This window comes from Coregonus clupeaformis, chromosome 14 (assembly GCF_020615455.1).
Source record: "Coregonus clupeaformis isolate EN_2021a chromosome 14, ASM2061545v1, whole genome shotgun sequence".
In the NCBI taxonomy this organism is placed as follows: Eukaryota; Metazoa; Chordata; class Actinopteri; order Salmoniformes; family Salmonidae; genus Coregonus; species Coregonus clupeaformis.
The window spans coordinates 24,501,950-24,515,314 of NC_059205.1; the positions used below are offsets into that span (position 1 = coordinate 24,501,950).

General features: G+C 40.4%; 1 protein-coding gene across 3 annotated transcripts in view; it reads right to left on the reverse strand.

The window, feature by feature from the left end:
• LOC121581255 (chemokine-like protein TAFA-5) overlaps positions 1-13,365 on the reverse strand; it is a 242,239-nt gene that overhangs the window by 105,278 nt on the left and 123,596 nt on the right. The gene's annotated exons all lie outside the window — the stretch shown is intronic.

The following is a 13,365-nucleotide window of genomic DNA, read 5'->3' on the forward strand; positions in this document are numbered from 1 at the left end:
GTGGGAATGAGCGGTATAGCATACCACACTTCTTATTTCTATGCTAATAACGGTGTCACATGTCAGTAGACATCCCTGAAGGGAAAAGCATGCAGGTTTCTTTGCGTATTATATTTCTGCCTGTCATACAGAAAACAACCTACACAATATGTTTTTTTGTAAACCCACCAAAAAACGACTTTGATATAACTACCCTAGAGAAATAACATTGCATTAGATTCAGGAAACAAATTCAGAGTGAGTCGAAGAGTACTCCTTGGAGTTTGATTTTTCTCCTCTGTCTTTGGTAGGAGAGAACTCAGTGATGGCTCGACACAGTATTTTCACTGACAACGTTCCGGAGAGTAGAAGTGTTGATAGAGCTAGTTGAAGGGTTGAGAATATCAATGGAGAATAGGAGAATCGCTGGTGCGTAGTTTCTGTTCTTCAAGGAGTCCCTCTCGACATCATTTTGTGTTCAAAATGGATTTAGCCAACCACTGTTAATAAGGAACTTTTTTAAGGAAAACGCTAAAGTTGTTGTTTTGTAACACTGTTACCTAAAATAAACCATGACGTGCTCTCAAGCTGCCAAAATAATCAAATGTTCAACCATTTGTCTGATTAACTGACAATCAAATTCCTCCTTTCCTTCTATCATGTAACCTCTGTGGGCAGTTATACATCATACATAGCTGTACCTAATCTCTCCTACTCCAACTCCAACATTATATGCAGTGTTCATACGGAGGTGGCAGATAATGACTTCCACTATCTCTAGGGTCTGATTTGTATTCCGGTGGCCTTTCCCCTTCCGACCCAGAGGTCAGAGGGCCAGTTTAACATGCCCAAAGAGACTGCTAGGCACACGAGTCACACCAGCCTCCACAACCCCCATATGGTATAACCCCCATATATCTACTACAGGAACCCATTATGATTTACTACATCACTAAACCTCCCTTCCCAACACACAGCACTGGCAGACAGCCCCTTTCCTCCTAGTTACAGCTACTGCAGTTCATACTAATGGAATGTACTGAGCTGACATTCTATGTTTTCTCAATGGAAGTCACCACTTACTGTGTATGTTGCATTGTACATACAGTATGGGCAATTCCATAGTAACAGAATGATGCTGAGACTCAGATTTTTCACTTGAAAGTATACCAAACAAAAACCATTGATTGCAAAGTTAAACAAACTATACAACTCTAAGAACAAGGACTACGTTTAACAATTTCCACTGAGAATTTTACAAAAACACATTTACTCAAAGAACAGTGCAGATGTACAGTTTGGTAACAGAATGACAGCAAAATCTCCCTCAGTTTATGTGACCAAAACTCTTAAATATCTACTCCGAATTAAGATTCAAAGATGTCTGCAGAAATAATGGGGTGTCAGCTATGACATGACACCTTGAGTTTCAAAAATTATATATTTTGGTTATTGAACGACAGTAAGTGAAGTGGATCAACACCCGGTAACAGAATGATTGTAACAGAATGACATCATGTGTCACTGATCTGTCCTATCCAAAAATGCATGATTACGAATGGTGATGTACCTGAATAGGTACACAAAAATAAAAATAAATAATATCCTCCTTTGCATGTTTGGATATTATTTTACACACCGGCTATCATTCTAATGAGCTCCGTCCCCAAGCAAGGCCAAATTTGGTTAGTACGGACCGGATCAAATTTGTACCAATCATAGACATCTGTTTCACATGTTTGGACATCACAGTACAGCACAGTAGAGCACAGTACAGTACAGCACAGCACAGTAGAGGATAGTTCAGTTCAGTACAGTACAGTATCGTTCAGTACAGTACAGTAAAGTACTGTACAATACAGTGAATTATATTGTACTCTACTCTAGTGTGCTCTACTATACTGTACTCTACTGTACTAAACTCTACAGTACAGTACAGTACTGTACTGTACTGTACTCTGTTATACTGACCTATTCTCTACTCTACTTTCTTTACTGTACTGTACTGTGCTGTCCAAACTTGTGAAACAGACGTCTAATTTCATGCATTTTCAACATATATTTTCCTAATTCTATGCTTGGTAACAGATGTAGGATATAGGATCTTAATTTGAGCCAGTTTGCTATAACAGGAAATGTGAATTCTTATGTGGATTATAATTAATGGACATTTTGTAATAGGGGTTGATAAATTTTTTGTTAGAGCATTTTAGCCATTTTAAAGTGGAAATTACAAACTTTAGAAGCCTTTTTAAAACTTGAATACACTACATGTTTACATTTCCTGCTGTGCAGGAAAATTCTCAGCAACAAAAGAGTGATCAAATTAATATCCTACATCTGTATACATTTCTCTCTTCCAGTCTCATGGAATAATAGTGCTGCGCAAAACAAAGAGCATACAATACAGAGAGCCAGTGTATACAAACGTACAGTACATCTAACCTGTGACTTAACCTTTATGGGTCGTTCCACCTCAAAATGCACAAGAAAGAGAATTTGACACCCACCATCTCAGGTCGTGCTGAAATTGTTTCTGTAGTTAGAAAGAGATAAGATTAGCATTCCTGAAACATTATTTTGTTGAAATATAATTTGATCCCTAGGAAATTAAGCTACAGTAATTGATTGCACCAAAATTGGCTATTTTAATTTATTGGTTTCATATAATTGTCAATAAATATAGTACCTAACATCCGAATTGGACCCTACTTCTTACTAGCAATGAGGAAGACATGAGGAATCCAATAAAATGATCAAAAGCCACCCATGGACACCCCACTCCCAATGCCAAACCCATCCCTACAACCAGTATACAGTATCAGTTCTTTATGTCTGACAAGTAGTATGCTACGGCATGGAGTATTGCTTTTTCATCTTATGTAATGTATTTCCTGTGAATCTGGAATCTGTTTTTTTTTCCCTTGTTCAAAGAAATTAGCCATCGAAGTCACATGCATTATTTACCATAAATGAGTGTGAAAATACCATTTTTTGCCCAATAGATGTTCCTACTACTGCCGTGCCACTGTTCCTACCACTGCCACGTCATTTTATCAATTTTGCTGGTCTCCTGTGTTGATCAAATGGATCTGAACATTTTCTTTGCAACTTTAGGTAGAAAACCAATAGCTTTTGCTAATGATGAAAATAATTTGTGTGGTCATCCTCACAATTCAAGACAGTCCTCCATGAAAGCAATTCAGTTTGTCCTTCTCTTTGGCTTAATCTGTGTCCAGGAAACGGCCCCTCTTGTGTGTGTTTATTCCCTTACAAAATGGATTAGTTAGACCATTCCTGGTAAACAAGCACACCATTAGGCTACAGAAGTTCTAATGGCTTCAATATTATGGTCTCTTCAATGGTAAAAGTGTATTGTTTTCCAATGGTATTGGATTGGGTTGGGTTTAATGGTAAATGTCTCTAATCACACTACATTTAGAGATGTTTCTAATAATTGCCATGCAATGGTTTATAATTTTATTAGGGTTGTCTTATGCTGAACGATTAGTGATTAGTGCTTTTTGAGGTCATTTCGGTTTCGGTTGTATTATAAAAATATTATCACGGTTTTCGATTTCGGTTTTGATTATTTATTTTATTACATTAAATGCACTATGCATTATGTGGGTTGAATGCTGTAACAACACAATACTCATTCCTTATCAACCATCATTTATTCACGTTACTTTACTTGAATAAAATACAATTGTTGTTTATATTACATTTGTTTTATTTGATTACTTAATTATTTCATGCCAAGTCATCATCTTATCTCTATAGAGCTGCTGCCTATGAAGTATGACAAAATCACTATTTTTAGTAGTTCTTCAAAGTAAATAAGGCATACTTTTAAGACTGTTGAATGCCAACTATCAATCATAGATCATGTCTTTTCAGGTAGAGATACTTCGCAAAGCAACTGCTCTCTATCCCTCTCAATCGTGCATTCTTCTAGCAGGCGTTAAAGAAACACAGACCGGACAAGTAGGCACGCAATGGATTATGGTCATTGTAGTTAATTACAGCGTTTTCGATACTAAACTATGTAGAATATTGTCCTGTTGGAAACGCAACTCCAGGATATCCTTACAGTACCATTCAAAAGTTTGGACTCACCTACCCATTCAAGGGTTTTTCTTTATTTGTAACATTTTTTACATTATAGAATAATAGTGAAGACGTCAAACTATGAAATAACACATATGGAATCATGTAGTAACCAAAAAAGTGTTAAACAAATCGAAACATATTTTATATTTGAGATTCTTCAAATAGCCACCCTTTGCCTTGATGACAGCTTTGCACACTATTGGCATTCTCTCAACCAGCTTCATGAGGTAGTCACCTGGAATGCATTTCAATTAACAGCTGTGCCTTCTTAAAAGTTAATTTGTGGAATTTCTTTCCTTCTTAATGCATTTGAGCCAATCAGTTGTGTTGTGACAAGGTAGGGGGTGTATACAGTAGATAGCCCTATTTGGTAAAAGTCCATATGAAATCAAATCAAATGAAATTGTATTTGCCACATGCGCCGAATACAACAGGTGTAGACATTACCGTGAAATGCTTACTTACATCCCTTAACCAACAATGCATTTATTTTTTAATAACAAAGTAAAATAAACAGCAAAAAAGTGATGAGAAAAAAATAGCAGAAGTAAAATAAAATAACAGTAGGGAGGCTATATACAGTGGGGTACCGGTGCAGAGTCAATGTGTATGGGGCACCGGCTAGTTGAGGTAGTTGAGGTAATATGTACATGTGGGTAGAGTTAAAGTGACTATACATAAATAATTAACAGAGTAGCAGCAGCGTAAAAATATGGGGTAGGGGGGGGTGCAAATAGTCCGGGTAGCTGTTCAGGAGTCTTATGGCTTGGGAGTAGAAGCTGTTGAGAAGCCTTTTGGACCGCTTGCCGTGCGGTAGCAGAGAGAACAGTCTATGACTAGGATGGCTGGAGTCTTTGACAATTTTGAGGGCCTTCCTCTGACACCGCCTGGTATAGAGGTTCTGGATGGCAGGAAGCTTGGCCCCAGTGATGTACTGGGCCTTACGCACTACCCTCTGTAGTGCCTTCCGGTCGGAGGCCGAGCAGTTGCCATACCAGGCGGTGATGCAACCAGTCAGAATGCTCTCGATGGTGCAGCTGTAGAACTTTTTGAGGATCTGAGGACCCATGCCAAATCTTTTCAGTCTCCTGAGGGGGAATAGGTTTTGTCGTGCCCTCTTCACGACTGTCTTGATGTGTTTGGACCATGATAGTTTGTTGGTGATGTGGACACCAAGGAACTTGAAGCTCTCAACCTGTTCCACTACAGCCCCGTCGATGAGAATAGGGGCGTGCTCAGTCCTCTTTTTTTTCCTTTAGTCCACAATTATCTCCTTTGTCTTGGTCACGTTGAGGGCGAGGTTGTTATCCTGGGTCTCTGACCTCCTCCCTATAGGCTGTCTCATCGTTGTCGGTGATCAGGCCTACCACTGTTGTGTCATCGGCAAACGTAATGATGGTGATGGAGTCATGCCTGGCCATACAGTCATGGGTGAACAGGGAGTACAGGAGGGGACTGAGCACGCACCCCTGAGGGGCCCCCGTGTTGAGGATCAGCGTGGCAGATGTGTTGTTACCTACCCTTACCACCTGGGGGCGGCCCGTCAGGAAGTCCAGGATCCAGTTGCAGAGGGAGGTGTTTAGTCCCAGGATTCTTAGCTTATTGATGAGCTTTGAGGGCACTATGGTGTTGAATGCTGAGCTGTAGTCAATGAATAGCATTCTCACTTAAGTGTTCCTCTTGTCCAGATGGGAAAGGGCAGTGTGGAGTGCAATATAGATTGCATCATCTCTGGATCTGTTGGGGTGGTATGCAAATTGGAGTGGGTCTAGGGTTTCTGGAATAATGGTGTTGATGTGAGCCATGACCAGCCTTTCAAAGCACTTCATCGCTACAGACATCAGTGCTATGGGTCGGTAGTCATTTAGGCAGTTATTCTTAGTGCCCTTGGGCACGGGGACTATGGAAGTCTGCTTGAAATATGTTGGTATTAGAGACAGTCAGGGACATGTTGAAAATGTCAGTGAAGACACTTGCCAGTTGGTCAGCACATGCTCGGAGAACACGTCCTGGTAATCCGTCTGGCCCTGCAGTCTTGTGAATGTTGACCTGCTTAAAAGTCTTACTCACGGCTACGGAGAGTGTGATCACATCGTCATCCGGAACAGCTGGTGCTCTCATGCATGCTTCAGTGTTGCTTGCCTCGAAGTGAGCATAGAAGTGGTTTAGCTCATCTGGTAGGCTTGTGTCACTGGGCAGCTCGTGGCTGTGCTTCCCTTTGTAGTCTGTAATGGTTTTCAAGCCCTGCCACATCCGTCAAGCGTCAGAGCCAGTGTAGTACAATTCAATCTTAGTCCTGTATTGACTTGGTTCGTCGGAGGGCATAGCGGGATTTCTTAAAGCGGCAGCTCTACCCTTTAGTTCAGTGCGGATGTTGCCTGTAATCCATGGCTTCTGGTTGGGGTATGTACGTACGGTCACTGTGGGGACAACGTCATCGATGCACTTATTGATGAAGCCAGTGACAGAGCACTCCTCAATGCTATCTGAAGAATCCCAGAACATGTTCCAGTCTGTGCTAGCAAAACAGTCCTGTAGCTTAGCATCTGCATCATCTGACCACTTTTTTATTAACCGAGTCACTGGTGCTTCCTGCTTTAGTTTTTGCTTATAAGCAGGAATCAGGAGGATATAGTTATGGTCAGATTTGCCAAATGGAGGGCGAGGGAGAGCTTTGTATGCGTCTCTGTGTGTGGAGCAAAGGTGGTCTAGAGTTTTTTTTCCCTCTGTTTGCACATTTAACATGCTGGTAGAACTTAGGTAGAACAGATTTAAGTTTCCCTGCATTAAAGTCCCCGGCCACTGGGAGCGCTGCCTCTGGATGAGCATTTTCCTGTTTACTTATGGCCTTATACAGCTCATTGAGTGCAATCTTAATGCTAGCATTGGTTTGTGGTGTTAAAAGACAGCTATGAAAAATATAGATGAAAACTCTCTTGGTAAATAGTGTGGTCTACAGCTTATCATAAGATACTCTACCTCAGGCAAGCAAAACCTCGAGACTTTCTTAGTATTTGATTTTGTGCACCAGCTGTTGTTTCCAAATATACACAGACCACCACCCATTGTCTTACCGGAGTCAGCCATTCTCTCCTAGCGTATATCCCATCAGCTGTATGTTGTCCATGTCGTCGTTCAGCCACGATTCGGTGAAACATAAGATATTACAGTTTTTAATGTCCCGTTGGTAGGATAACCGTAATCTTAGGTCATCTAATTTATTTTCAAATGATTGAACATTGGCTAATAGGATTGATGGAAGAGGCAGTTTACTCGCTCGCTGTCGAATCCTTACAAGGGACCCCGACCTACATCAACAATATCTCCTTCTCTTTCTCCTGCGAATGACAGGGATTTGGGCCTTGTCGGGTGTCTGTAGGATATCCTTCGCGTCCGACTCGTTGAAGAAAAAATCTTTGTCCAATACGAGGTGAGTAATCGCTGTCCTGATATCCAGAAGCTCTTTTTGGTGATAAGAAACGATGGCAGAAACATTATGTACAGAATAAATTACAAATAACACAAAAAAAACACACATAATAGTACAATTGGTTAGAGGGCTGTAAAACGGCAGCCATCCTCTCCGGCGCCAATATTACGGCAAGAACAGCTCAAATAAGCAAAGAGAAACAACAGTCCATCATTACTTTAAGACATGAAGGTCAGTCAATATTGAACATTTCAAGAACTTTGAGTTTCTATAAGTGCAGTCGCAAAAACCATCAAGCGCTATGATGAAACTGGCTCTCACAAGGACCACCACAGGAATGGAAGACCCAGAGTTACCTCTGCTGCAGAGGATACCAGAAATTGCAGCCCAAATAAAGGCTTCATCGAGTTCAAGTAACAGACACATCTAAACATCAACTGTTAAGAGGGGACTTAATCAGGCCTTCATGGTTGAATTGCTGCAAAGAAACCACCTGCTTGGGGCAATAAACATGAGCAATGAACATTAAACCGGTGGATATGTGTACTTTGGTCTGGAGTCCAAATTGGAGATTTTTGGTTCCAACCGCCGTGTCTTTGTGAGATGAAGTGTGGGTGAACGGATGATCTCTGCATGTGTATTTCCCACCGTAAAGCATGGAGGAGGAGGTGTTATGGTGTGGGGGTGCTTTGCGGGTGACACAGTCTGTGATTTATTTAGAGTTCACGGCACAGTTACAGTGGCTTGCGAAAGTATTCACCACCCTTGGCATTTTTCATATTTTGTTGCCTTACAACCTGGATTTTTTTTTTTTTTGGGGGTTGTATAATTTGATTTACACAACATGCCTACCACTTTGAAGATGCAAAATATTTTTGGGGTGAAACAAACAAGAAATAAGACAAAAAAAAACAGAAAACTTGAGCTTGCATAACTATTCACCCCCCCCCCAAAGTCAATACTTTGTAGATCCACCTTCTGCAGCAATGACATTTGCACGTCTCTTGGGGTATGTCTCTATAAGCTTGGCACATCTAGCCACTGGGATTTTTGCCCATTATTCAAGGCAAAACTGCTCCAGCTCCTTCAAGTTGGATGGGTTCCGCTGGTGTACAGCAATTTTTAAGCAATACCACAGATTCTCAATTGGATTGAGGTCTGGGCTTTGACTAGGCCATTCCAAGACATTTACATGTTTCCCCTTAAACCTCTCGTGTGTTGCTTCAGCAGTATGCTTAGGGTCATTGTCCTGCTGGAACATGAACCTTCCCTTGAACAGACATAGCATTTTCCTTGATGGTCAAAAAGCTCAATTTTTGTCTCATCTGACCAGAGTACCTTCTTCCACATGTTTGGGGAGTCTCCAAAATGCCTATTGGCAAACACTAAACATGTTTGCTTATTTCTTTCTTTAAGCAATAACTTTTTTTCAGGCTACTCTCGTAATGCCCATCTCTGTGGAGTGTACGGCTTAAAGTGGTTCTATGGACAGATACTCCGTGAGTTTTGGTGGGCGGCCCTCTCTTGGCAGGTTTGTTGTGCCATATTCTTTCCATTTTTTAATAATAGATTTAATGGTGCTCCGTGGGATGTTCAAAGTTTCAGATATTTTTTTATAACCCAACCCTGATCTCCACAACTTTGTCCCTGACCTGTTTGGAGAGCTCCTTGGTCTTCACGGTGCCGCTTGCTTGTTGGTGCCCCTTGCTTTGTGGTGTTGCAGACTCTGGGGCCTTTCAGAACAGGTATATATATACTGAGATCATGTGACACTTAGATTTCACACAGGTGGACTTTATTTAACTAATTATGTGACTAATTATTGGTTGCACCATATCTTATTTAGGGTCTTCATTGCAAAGGGGGTGAATACATATGCATGCACCACCTTTCCGTTATTTCTTTATTAGAATTTGTTGAAACAATTTGGACTATTTTGTGTATGTCCATTACATGAAATCCAAATAAAAATCAATTTAAATTACAGGTTGTAATGCAAAAAAATAGAAAAAACACCAAGGGGGATGAATTACAGTGCAAGGCACTGTAACCAGCATGGCTACGACAGCATTCTACAGTGATACGCCATCCCATCTGGTTTGGGCTTAGTGGGACTATCATTTGTTTTTCAACAGGACAATCACCCAACACACCTCCAGGCTGTGTAAGGGCTATTTTACCAAGAAGGAGAGCGATGGAGTGCTGCATCAGATGACCTGGCCTTCAATCAATCAATTTCAATCAATTTTATTTTATATAGCCCTTCGTACATCAGCTAATATCTCGAAGTGCTGTACAGAAACCCAGCCTAAAACCCCAAACAGCTAGTAATGCAGGTGTAGAAGCACGGTGGCTAGGAAAAACTCCCTAGAAAGGCCAAAACCTAGGAAGAAACCTAGAGAGGAACCAGGCTATGAGGGGTGGCCAGTCCTCTTCTGGCTGTGCCGGGTGGAGATTATAACAGAACCATACCAAGATGTTCAAAAATGTTCATAAGTGACAAGCATGGTTCACAATCCCCTGACCTCAACCCAATTGAGATGGTTTGCGATGAGTCGGACTGCAGAGTGAAGGAAAAGCAGCCAACAAGTGCTCAGCATATGTGGGAACTCCTTCAAGACTGTTCGAAAAGCATTCCAGGTGAAGCTGGTTGAGAGAATGCCAAGTGTGTGCAAAGCTGTCATCAAGGCAAAGGGTGGTTACTTTGAAGAATCTCAAATATAAAATATATTTTGATTTGTTTAACACTTTTTTAGTTACTACATGATTCCATATGCGTTATTTCGTAGTTTTGATGTCTTCACTATTATTCTACAATGTAGAAAATAGTATAAATAAAGAAAAACACTTGTATGAGTATGTGTGTCCAAACTTTTGACTGGTACTGTATCTCTACATTAACTAAGAAACATTTGCATTGAGCTCACAAAAAAATAATTGAACCGACATTGGTCAATTAGTTGTTTAAAAACCGAAAATAACAGCAATTTCTCAGCACTAGGGTTGTCACAACATTTTAGTCAATAGCCCATTTCTCCATCAATGTTTTGGGCTTGTAGGAAAAGTCTTCATATGAGAATTGACCTTCTCAGAAAGCTGACATTTGTTAACTTTTCAAGGAGAGTTGGGTTGAAGCATTAGGTTGCTAAGAGAAGGACAAACTGAATTGTTTTCATGCAGGACTGGCTTGACACACAATTTATTTTCATCATGAGCAATATCTATTGGTTTTCTACCCAAAGTTGCAAAGAAAAATGCTGTGGCAGTAGCAGGAACAGTGACATTTATTTGGCAAAACCTGGTACTTTCAAACTAATTTGTGGTGTATAATACAAGCAACTTCAGTGGGTATAGTTTCCCATGGGACACCATAGGCCAATTGGAGACTGTCTCCGACCTGTTTTGTCATGTTGAGTGTGTAACCCACACCATTAGGTTGGTGTTATCGGTGTCAATAGCCAACACACACACACACACACACACACACACACACACACACACACACACACACACACACACAGGGCTTTAAAGTGCAACCAAATATTTTGCCGTGCAACCTGGAGTTTTAATTTGGGAGCACCAGTGCGACCCAAAGAAAATCAAATATTTTTTAAATTATTCTTTAAATAATAATTGTTTTAATGATAAGGCTTCGCACTACCGTTGTTTCCCGAGCGCAGATTCGTTAGCATCATTCTTGCACCATTAATACAACGAAAACTGCTTGTTTCTAGCACAAACACTTCAAAAGATTTGAGACCCATATTACCAGAGCAATGTTTTTTTCTTCCTGTCACAGATTGGGGGGCTGTATTTTACATTAATAAACCATGTCGCAGGCCATTCTAAAACTACTCGTGGGCTTCATTGGTTTTACACCTTGTTCAGTCATGTTTGATAACTCATTAGCTAGCTAGCTAACAACCTGGTAATTTTACCAGTATATCCAAACATTTGGGGGCACAGAAAGAAAGGAAAAGGAATATCTTGTTCAGGAGATCAATGATCATAGCAATGAATGAATGACAGATGTCTTGCATGTCATCATCACAAACTTGACGCTCTTAAAAAGCCAGTGTACAATTTGCAATGTAATGCATCTCAATAGGAAAATAGTTATTTTACATAATGTTAAAAACCTCATATTCTACAAATGACTTTTTAATTTCAATGACAGTTATTTGTATCAACATTTTAGCTTTTTATAATAAACAACTGTATTTACAGAGTTACATATGTGTTTCTAGGGCACAGCATATAGGATATTTCTAATTCAAATTCATATAAGCTATATCTCAATTGATTTTTAAAATCGTATTTTCTGGTGCTCCTAAATTTTATGTTGTGCTTCTAACTTTTTTAAGTTGGGAGCGCGCTACCAATGATTATTTTGTAATTTAGAGCCCGGTACACACATGCAAACACCCTCCTTGGCCTCTCCTCTCTCGGACCACCTGAGGAGAAGGTACAATTTCTCTGTCCTCAGCCCCTCAACGAGCTCTCCTCTTAATCAGTGTAGTGGCCCCTCCACTCCACCAGACTGCTTGGCAAAAGCAGCCTCTTTTTCCACCTGTCATGATGGGAATCAATAGATAGACTGTGACATTGTTACAAGAAAATAAAGGGATCAGGAGAGTGAAATGGAAAATAAGGGGAGTCTGTATTTACGCAACACATGACAACATCACATCGGCCCTCTCTGGATCAGGATAAATTGGGCTGAGAGGAATATTTTGGCATGGAATTTAGATTATGTATGAAGAGGATTTTGTTGTCAGTGTTTGTTGTCTCCTTGCGGACCGGGTTGAATGATATGACATGAAATGGGGCAGTTGGGAAGATGAAATGTATCCTGTACTCCACTTGAACAAACTGCTTCTGAGATATGTGTAGCACTCAACCAGCAGAATAACTATATTGTAATGGCAATACATAGAGTAAACAGATTATATATTATTCTCAGGATTCATTATGTTGCAGATGACTCATTGGGTAGATCATCTTGCAGAATTTCTATCAGGATTCAATTACAGAATTAGGCTGCATTGGTTGTGATGGCTTTCATTTGGATTATCCTTCTCAAGAGGTGACCGTCAGGAGTAGAGATTGAGGATTGACGAATTAAGGACAGAGATTGTGTTGGACGGAAAGACTCAGATTATATCCATTTAAATGTGGGATATTACAATACTGGCCCAGACCTTGAGAACTCAATAAGAAATCTAATTTGTTTATTTTCTTTTATTCTCTGTCCTATTATCTTCCAGTGGACTGGCTGCTCCTTGTGTGTGATCCAGGAAGAAATAGAGAGAGGGGAACCAGACACACAGGCCATGACACAAATATCAAACCCCTGTGTCAACGCAGTGTGCTCGGGGTGAGGTGTATGTGGTGGGGGATTACATGTCATGATGTCAGGTCCTCCTACTCACTATTAGACACACATACACACACACACACATAGAGGGCATCAGAGAAATAGCAATAGCATTGGCTTGGGGGGAATAGGAAAAATGTGTTAAATTCACGGCATATTGTCACTGCTGACAAAAGGAACGTCAAAGGTAACTTGACAACCACAAGAACATAAGAGAGATTTCACGGACGTATCCATGCCAAAGCATCAGATAATGTGAAGCATAAAGTATAAGAAATGATTCACTGACATGACATCACTCAGCTCTTCCAGCAGTCTTTCTGACAAAAACAATGCAATCACAACCCTTACTATATGCTTGGAAAATGTACTGGTTAGTTTGAACGTTTCAATCTGCAATGTATCTTCAGTATCAGTGATAGGATAGGCCTATTTCAGTGGCTAATATGTCCAACTCTGGTCTACA